We start from the raw sequence: 9681 nt of genomic DNA on the forward strand, positions 1-9681 counted from the left end.
TAATTTACATCCCTCTTTCAAAAGAGGGATGTAGTTTAGACGTACCCTTTCTGTCTTATACATCTGCGTGACCATATTGAAATCAACCTTATCGATCCCGCAGGCATACAGGGATGAAGAAGGTATTTAAGAGCTTTCCAAGCACGTCTAAACTATGTTTTTTTTTCAAAAGGAGATATGCAAAATCGGCACTAATTTGCATATCTTCTTCCGATCACTTTTTCGCAAGCATTTTTTTTTTTGAAAGTGAAAGCAGTTTAGATGGAGTTTTTTCGAAAGAACCCCCCTTTTTTTAAATAAACCTTCTTCCTTAAAAAATGAGGTGTACATGGTTCTTTCAAGAAAGAGGGGTTCTTTTGAAAAAAGCCATCTAAACAGCTTCCACTTTCGAAAAAAATGCTTTCGAAAAAGCAATCGGAAGAAGATATGCAAATTAGCACTGAATTTGCATATCTCCTTTCGAAAGAAAAACGTAGTTTAAACATGCCCAAAATGATGTCACTCTTAAGATAGGAAACATTAAAGGTGGATAGATTGAGAAGGGGAGGGAGAGAGAGAGAGAACGAGACTCTTTCTTGAGGCGGAAGACTCTCAATCTCACGACCGTAGAAAGAAACATCACATAAGAGGGCAACCAGCATAATATTATAAATCACAATAAAGAAGACTGCCCATCTGGCACTAAACTGCAACAGGCCTTCTCTCGATGAATAACAGAGTACCGTACATTTAAATATCATCTTTCCTCCTGAAGGTTATTAATGAGCTTTATAAAAGGATGTGCATATGGATTCCCGCCACTGAAATGCCCTCACATGGCATCTGTTTACTACCACCCAGCATGGCTACCTAGCTCTTTAAGAAAGAAACTGAAACACATTGTGTCCAAATTGCAGTTGCAGGGGGAAGGATGTAGGTGAGCACCATTATACTGAGGGGTTGTATTTTACTAAATGAAGTGGATGGTACCCTGGCTTTCAAAGCACTGCCTGCCACGATTTATTGGGAGGTTATGAACTTTGACCAAGAGTTTCAAAAGTGACTGATTTTCAAGGCCCAATTTGAGAAACCATAAAGGAGACTGATTTTCAGAAAGCTCTGTGCACTTCCATAGACTCCTAGGGCTGGAAGAGACCTCAGGAGGTCATTTAGTCCAGCCCCCTGCCCAAAGCAGGACCAATCCCAGCTAAATCAATCCACCCAGGACTTTGTAAAGCCGAGACTTAAAAACCTCTAGGGATGGAGATTCCACCATCTCCCTAAGTAACCCATTCCTGGTACTTCACCACCCTCCTAGTGAAATGTTTCCCTTTTGAAAATTAGGTGCCTTTAAGATGTCACAAGATCACTGGTCACTTTTGAAAATCTGGGTCTTCGTTCTCTACTTGAGTAAGGGAAATCAAAACAGAAGTAGGGAACTTACTCAGGTTTGAGCAGACTAGCCCATCTTCGGTCATATTTCCTACAACTGCAATGCTTAACACAGGGATAAAACCAGACAAAAGGAACCAGGCTCAATCAGGGAAACTTAGTCTCTGGCTGTTGATCACATTCCTTCATTTTCCACCAACCTCCCCCTTCTCATTTTGGTCATCCATCTAGGCAGCAGCACTCACAGGTGTTGACAAAGCTGCCAAGTGCAGCTTCAGTAGCTTTTAAGGTTCACCGAGGTCCACTAATTCTTCGGCAACCATGCCATGCTTTTAGAAATGATTGCAGAGTTCTGTAGTTCATAAAAATTCCAGGAATATTAGCTGAATAATATGTCTAGTCTGTCAGTGTCGGTCCATTACAGACCCCCAGCCAGGCATTTTAAATCCAGGACAATGAGAGAATATTATAAAGTCGCCAGGCCGCAAGTCTGGTTTTCTTTGAGAAAGAGGAAAATTAATAAGACAGTCCAGAGAATGGGAAGAATTCCAGGAGACAAAGGAAAAGAATGAAAAGAGATGGAAAGAAGCCAGCGAGGAACGGAGGGAGATTGATAAACTGTTCTGTAGAGAAACATTGCTAACTTTGTTTACCATCTCATAGTACGAACGCATGCGGCATTCATAGTCTTCGACACCTTGTAAACTCAGCAAAACTAATTTTGCAGCTGAGAAGTGCTTTCACAGAAGTCTCCTCTTTCTTGCTTAACATGCATTTTCTACGGCTGACATGTCCCCTTTCAGAACAGCAGAATGTAAAATGGATTTTTTTGTTGTTATTTTGGCCAGGCCAAGTCGCCTGGACTTGTGCTTTTAACTAAAACTGTGAGACTGTAAATGACCCCAAGTGCTCTGTAACACCATGCTGGGACAACGGCTCCGGAAGAAAGCTCACAACACCCCTGAGAAACAATTGTTACTGCCCATTTTACAGCTAGGTATGCTAAGATGGAGAGGGGTTAATTGAGTTTCCCACGGTCAAACAACAATCCAGTGGCAAAGCTCAGAACAGAATGAAGGAGTCTTAATTAGAAGACCCCCAGTCCAACCCCTAAACAACCCTCCCTCTCTTTTTACCCTTCCTTCACTTCATCATAAGTTAAGGTGGTGGCATTCAAATGTTACAGCATATATCCCATAGGAATGGAATGCCTTCCATCCATTCCTACCAGTGTACCATGTCTTTAGGAGCACAGGTACAATGCATGAAGGGCCCAATCCAAAGCCTGTAACACTTACAAGAGTCTGTCCACTGATTTCAGCAGATGTTGGATTGGGCACTAAATGCCAGTGTTGTCTTCAAGTCGTCATTGTCAAGTCCAAGTCGAGTCTCAAGTCACTACAGTTCAAGTCCCAAGTCGAGTCTCAAGTCTTAATTTTTAAAATGTCAAGTCACTTTTGTACAAACCATCAATATCGGCATTTTCTGACATTTTTTTCACCAAGTCGATTTAACAAAATTAGCAAGTCTCAAGTAGAGTCTCAAGTCACAAACAATGAACCCGAGTCAAGTCTCGAGTTGAGTCACCTAGGCGAGTTAAGTCAGACTCGAGTTCAAGTCGTGGGACTCGAGTCAACAACTCTGCTAAATGCTGCCACAAATAAATACCTGGCGTTCACAGGGAGTGGATGACTTTCCCTGAATGAAATATCCACCCGCCCACCCACGTATGTGTTATCATCATTGCTTGCTCTAATGCCTTCTTGTCTTAGACACCAGTGAGCTCTGAGGAATACATGACTGATGCAGATATTAAAAATAACTCCTTGTCTCTCCTCCCTGTCAGTGTAACAGTACCATGATTATTGATTAGTGGCAGCCAGGAATAGGCCAGGCATGTAACTACTATTATTTATTAGTATTACAGTAGCATCCGGAAGCCCCAACACAGACCAGGGCCCCATGACACTAGGGATTGCACGAACATGGTAATTGATCATTTCTGCTCTGCAGAGCTTGCCATTTAAATAGACAAGACAGACAGGGAAACAGAGACTGGAAAGTGACTTGCCCAAGGTCTCACTGCAGGTCGATGGCAGAACCAGGATTAAAAGTCAACCTGGTGCCCTGTTGGCTGGCTCTTAGACAGTGCAGATAAAAAAGACACAGTCCCTGCCCCTAAGATTCTTCGAACAGTTGAATTTTGGACAATGACCAAACCACAGGGTGAGGATGGGGAGGGAAGACGGGGTTTGAACAATAAGATGCTGCTGCTACTCAGCGAAGGATAGTGCACAGCTAGGTCCAGCAGGGTTATTTTTACTTAATGGCATGTGAAGACATCAGTGACTGGCCTGAATCTCTGCTCGCTCTCACAGGTGTGAATCAGGATAATTCCACGGGCAGCAGGTGTACACAAAGAACCAAGAGCCAGCCCCACAGGTGGTATGAATCAACACAACCCCACTGATGCCACAGAGCCTGGCCAATTCTCATCAGCTGATGTCTTTGTCGACTCTCACCCTGCAGTGCGGTGGTAGCAGACAAGCATGAGTGTGGGCCCTGGGTCTGTGTGTGGATGAGGGGTCCATTACAATACAGAGAGGATCCCGGTCTTTCAGACCAGCTCTTGCAAGACAGAGGCAGCTGTGGGAGAAGCCAGCTTCAAAGCTGGCAACTGCGATGGAGCAAAAGAAGATAGAGGGAGGTGATGCAGCGGGAGACTCGGTTGGATAAGTGGGCAGCGATGGAGTTATGCAGGGGTATAACAGAGCAGGGCAACATTTTTCACACAAGATTTTAGTCAGACAATGCCTCCCCCTTTTTTAAATGTCTGCATTATTGAAACGCTCCCTTTTCCCTTCTATTGTTTGCTTAAAGTTTATCGTGATTGTTATTGAAATAGTTCATTTACCAAAAAACCCCTGCAACAGGGCACCCGCTGAGAGCATCCTCTCCTGGCCTGGATGGTCCGGCAGGCACCTTGTCCTTGGTTCCCCTCTTTCCTCTAGGAAATCCAGGCAGGTGTCTCTTTCCTGGCCCATAATACCCTCTTTAATGATCACAATCATAGAATCATAGAATAATAGGACTGGAAGGGACCTCAAGAGGTCATCGAGTCCAGCCCCCCGCCCTCAAGGCAGGACCAAGCTCCACCTACACCATCCCTGACAGATGTCTATCTAACCTGTTCTTAAATATCTCCAGAGAGGGAGATTCCACCACCTCCCTTGGCGATTTATTCCAATATTTGACCACCCTGACAGTTAGGAATTTTTTCCTAATGTCCAATCTAAACCTCCCCTGCTGCACTTTAAGCCCATTACTCCTTGTCCTGTCCTCAGAAACCAAGAGGAACAAATTTTCGCCTTCCTCCTTGTGACACCCTTTTAGATATTTGAAAACCGCTATCATGTCCCCCCTTAATCTTCTTTTTTCCAAACTAAACAAGCCCAGTTCATGAAGCCTGGCTTCATAGGTCATGTTCTCTAAACCTTTAATCATTCTTGTCGCTCTTCTCTGTACCCTTTCCAATTTCTCCACATCTTTCTTGAAATGTGGCGCCCAGAACTGGACACAGTACTCCAGCTGAGGCCTAACTAGTGCAGAGTAGAGCGGCAGAATGACTTCACGAGTTTTGCTTACAACACACCTGTTGATACAACCTAGAATCATATTTGCTTTTTTTGCAACAGCATCACACTGTTGACTCATATTCAACTTGTGGTCCACTATGACCCCTAGATCCCTTTCCGCCATGCTCCTTCCTAGACAGTCGCTTCCCATCTTGTATGTATGGAACTGATTGTTCCTTCCTAAGTGGAGCACTTTGCATTTCTCTTTATTAAACCTCATCCTGTTTACCTCTGACCATTTCTCTAACTTGCTACGGTCATTTTGAATTATGTCCCTATCCTCCAAAGAAGTCGCAACCCCACCCAGTTTGGTATCATCTGCAAACTTAATAAGCGTACTCTCTATGTACGCTTAACAAGCCACTCAACAGGAAGCCTGTAACATTCAAATGAAAGTTTATACAGTTCAAAGTCCAGATTTCAGGTCTATGTCTTTCCCTGCTCTTCATCAAGCCCCTCACCAGCCCGACTCTTTCCCCTGAGATCTTAAGGTCTTCTTATAGGAGCCTTCTCCAGGCCCCTGCTGAAATATCTCTTTACTCAATGCCCAGGACCTTCTCTATATCTGAGGCCTGACTGAGTCACATGACCCATTTTCCCCACTTGTGGAGACAACACAGCTCTGTGACTGGCCAATCTGAGACCCATCTCCCTTTAAGGGTATGTCTACACTGCCCGAGTTACAGCACAACCGAGGCCTGACTGCCATCACAGCACTGTGACATGGGCAGCGTAGTCACTATCACTGTGGGAGAACTCTCCTGGTGATAACTGCCCCTCCTCCCCCATGAGGGATGGGGGCTTTAATGTCAGGAGCCATAGGTGCTGTTTATACTTGTACTTTTCAGTGCTAAAACTTTTATCGCTCAGAAGGGATGTTTCCACACCCCTGAAGCTAGGTCTAGACTGCAAGAATTTGTCGGCAGAGGCAATGCAAATGAAGCGCTCATTAGCATTTCTTGCACTGTTATTTGCATAGTCTCTTCTGATCCTTTTTGCAGAAGACGTTTTGGGAAAAAAAGCAGTGTAGATGGGGCTATTTTGCACCAAAAAAACCCCTTTTGCGCAAGATCCTGTATAACTCCTTTTTTGAGGCATATGGGATCTTGCGCAAAAGGAGTTTTTTGCACAAAATGGCCCCATCTACACTGCTTTTTTTTGCACAAAAACCTTTTCTGCAAAAAGGATCGGAAGAGACTATGCAAATGACAGTGGGAGATATGACTAAAATTTTAGTGCTGCAAGTGGCAGTGGAGACACAGCCTAAAGATTCAGCCATTATGTGACAGCCACCCCCTTCTGCCCCCGACACATTCTACTACAAAAAAAAGTGTTTGGGGCAGCAACAAATTTTGAATACAACTTTGGTTAACAAAAATATGAGGGAAAATGTGAGGAACACAGAAAGGGATGCATTACGAACCCTGCAAAACAGAAACACCTTCAAAAATGTTTCTGTGAAATCATTTTCCTTTTCTTCAGCTAGTTTTAGAACTTGGCAATCTAACAGCTCCCTGTGCTGAGTCGCCTCAAATCTCCTGGAGTCATGGGGTGTGCTTGACCTAGCAGGTTCAGGCAGTGAGGTTGAGAATTGTCATGGTCATCACTTTAGTGTAATTGCCTCATTTCAGCAGGTGAAGGAAAGGCTGCTGTAAGCCATCATGCTGGCCAGTTTAAGGGGTCATTGTCAGCCTCCAGTTTCAGTTTATCCTCATCTCCTGCTGTTAAGAAAGTAAAATGATCCAGCGTTCTTCAAAGGAGAAAGATTAGCAGGCACCATAAATGTCAGTTTCGGAGCATAACCTGGTCATGCGACCTCTGCCATGTACAACTTCCCTACAGGCTCCATCACCCGGCTCTTCTATTAAACCTCACATGGCTGATATATGTTTCAGAAGCAGCCAGTTTTCTGCTCTCCAGCTAAGTTCAGCTGCTGACTTCCTGACCCTTTTTGGTGACATGTTGAGAAACAAGACAAAGATCAGCCCCCAGCCTCTCCAGTGAAAAAAAGACAAAGCAAGCCCTTGATTCCCGAGTCCCGGTCAATGAGGTCCATATGCAGTTTTGCAATGCTTAGCCATTCCCTCTTCCACCAGCAAGAGACCTGCAGCTGCGTGACGGAGGTAGCAATTCAACTTCTGAAGGATTCTTGCACAAATAGAATCAGCTCAAACCTAAAGTGCTTGATATGATGATATGTGAGCTGGGTGACCCTTTGGGTATTAAGATAAACAAAAAAATCCACAAACCATGACCTCAGCTGGTGTAAGTCAGCAAAGCTCCATTGACTTCAGTGCCATTGATGTCAATAGAGCTATGCTGATTTGGGGATGATTTGACTCATAGATTACAGCTATCGGTGTATGTTTTTGATATCAACATAAAAACAAAACAACAGCCAGACTGGGTCAGACCAAAAGTCAATCTAGCCCAGTGTCCTGTCTTCCGACAGTGGTGCACCAGAGTGAATGAACAGAACCGGTAATCATCAAGCGATCCCTCCCCTGTCACCCATTCCTAGCCTCTGACAAACAGAGACTAGGGACACCATTCCTACCCATCCTGGCTAATAGCCATCGATGGACCTATCCTCCATGCATTTATCTATTTTTTTTTTAACCTTGTTAAAGACCTGGTCTTTACACATCCTCTGGCAAGGAGTTCCACAGGTTGACTGTGCACTGCATGAAGAAATACTTCTTTTTGTTTGTTTTAAACCTGCTACTTATTAATTTCATTTGGTGACCCCTACGTTTGTGTTACATACAGATGTGCAATGGAAGATCCAGTTATCAAATCAAGGGTCCGGCGAGTGAACTAAGATGACTTGCCAGTTCTTAGAACTTAGAGAAATTAGGACAAGTTACTTACTCCTTCAACAATGGATCCAGTGATAGAGAGGAACAATAAAATCACTGCGAGGGGCCAAAAGAGAGTCTTCTCCCAATGCAGGCACAGCAAAGGACTAATATGATTGGCCCTATGCAGCTCCCCTTACAAGCCCTAGCTTAGGGGGTGGGACCAAGCATAAAAGAGGGCATATCTGGAGCAGCCCCATAGCAGAGCTCACTATGCAGATTCTTGGCTCTGGTATAGGTGACAGACAGCTGTACATCAAAACAACCCTTGGGATGTGGGTCTCCATCAGCCCCCAGACAGCTTAGAGTCCAGGCAGGACAAAGATGACTTAAAGACATTTTAGAACCCCCCTCCCCGCCCCATTCCTTTAGACTAGAGACAGAGCACAGAATCTGACCCACTGCATTTAAAATCAGGCTGACTTGCAGAAAGTGTAAAAAGTCTATAAAGAGGGGAGGTAATATTAGCTGTTCCCAGTAATCATGTAAACATGTGCCTAATATAAATTAACAGTCCACGTGTTCCTAATGTGCAGCATGGAGGCTGGCATACTTTTTCTTTTTAAGGCTGTAAGTCAAAATACAAATTTCCAGTCTTCCCAGAACTGACCTGATGAATCTGGGAAAGCATCCAAAGGCATCTGCCGCGTCAACAGAGGGGAAGGAAGGCAGTTTATGGGGAGCCTTTGGCATTTGGCTGGGCAGGATTTCGACCACATTGCTGGAATATCTGGGGGCAGGGCCAAGCGGTCAAGGCTTATCCTGCTGGGGTAAGAACCCGGAACCAGGAATGGCAGTGGGGGAGGCAATGGCCTCACAAAAGGCTCTAAAACAATACATGCTGGGGTTGCAATTTAACGAGACAGTTGTTAAATGTGACTGGAATATGAATTGATTAGAAACACATTGGCGTCTAACCCTGCCACACAGACACAGCCAATGCCGTTAAGTTCAATATTAAAGAGTTTAAATAAATAATACGCACATGGCCCTGAACTTCCATGCATAACACAGCACAAGCAGTCACCCCATAGACTGGGGATTTCGAAAGTCTCCCACATAGGCCATAGAGGGGCAATGGGCAGGCTTAGGCCTAGGCCATTTGCACTCATCCTCAGCCTGAGGAAAAAATGGCTAATGGCTCTACCAGTCCCGTCCCCCTGCCCCCAGCCACTCCAAGGACCCTGCCGAAAGATGGGGTGAAATGAAAACACACCTTGCACAGGCTTCTGAAATGCCAAGTCCTCCTGCCACTGGACCCTATGAGGCCATCGGGTAGGGACAGAATTGCCACCTTAGCATTTTTTTGGGAAGCCATGATTCTGGTCTCCCACACAAGGCTGCAATAAAAGGAGTGACTTCACTGAATGTCCTAGCAGATAAAGCACAAGTCTGGGTATTCGCCTTTGTCCACTACAGTCATCCAAATAACTCTACGGATCAGGACAATCAGCTCCTTACTTATGATGTCTAGAGAAAATACTGTGTACTTCATTTGAGTGACACATGCTGGAGGTCTCACCCTGCACTACTAAAATCCCATTCAGATTTCTAAAAACATTACAGATGACAGTTACCTAACTCAAAAAGTGTTGCAGCCAACACAGGGGAAATCTTTATTAGATCTTGTCTGATGCGACAAAGAGGAACTGCTCACAGAACTAAAAATTCCTAGTAGTGTATGCGTAAGTAATCATGATCTGATTAGATTTATAATGAGCAAGCAGAATAAAGGCCAGACCATTAATATATATGCCTGGGGCTTTAATAGGGCCAATTTCATAAAGCTGAAAAAAGAATATAAGCCAAATCAGCTG

This window comes from Pelodiscus sinensis, chromosome 1 (genome assembly GCF_049634645.1).
Source record: "Pelodiscus sinensis isolate JC-2024 chromosome 1, ASM4963464v1, whole genome shotgun sequence".
NCBI classification, from domain to species: domain Eukaryota; kingdom Metazoa; phylum Chordata; order Testudines; family Trionychidae; genus Pelodiscus; species Pelodiscus sinensis.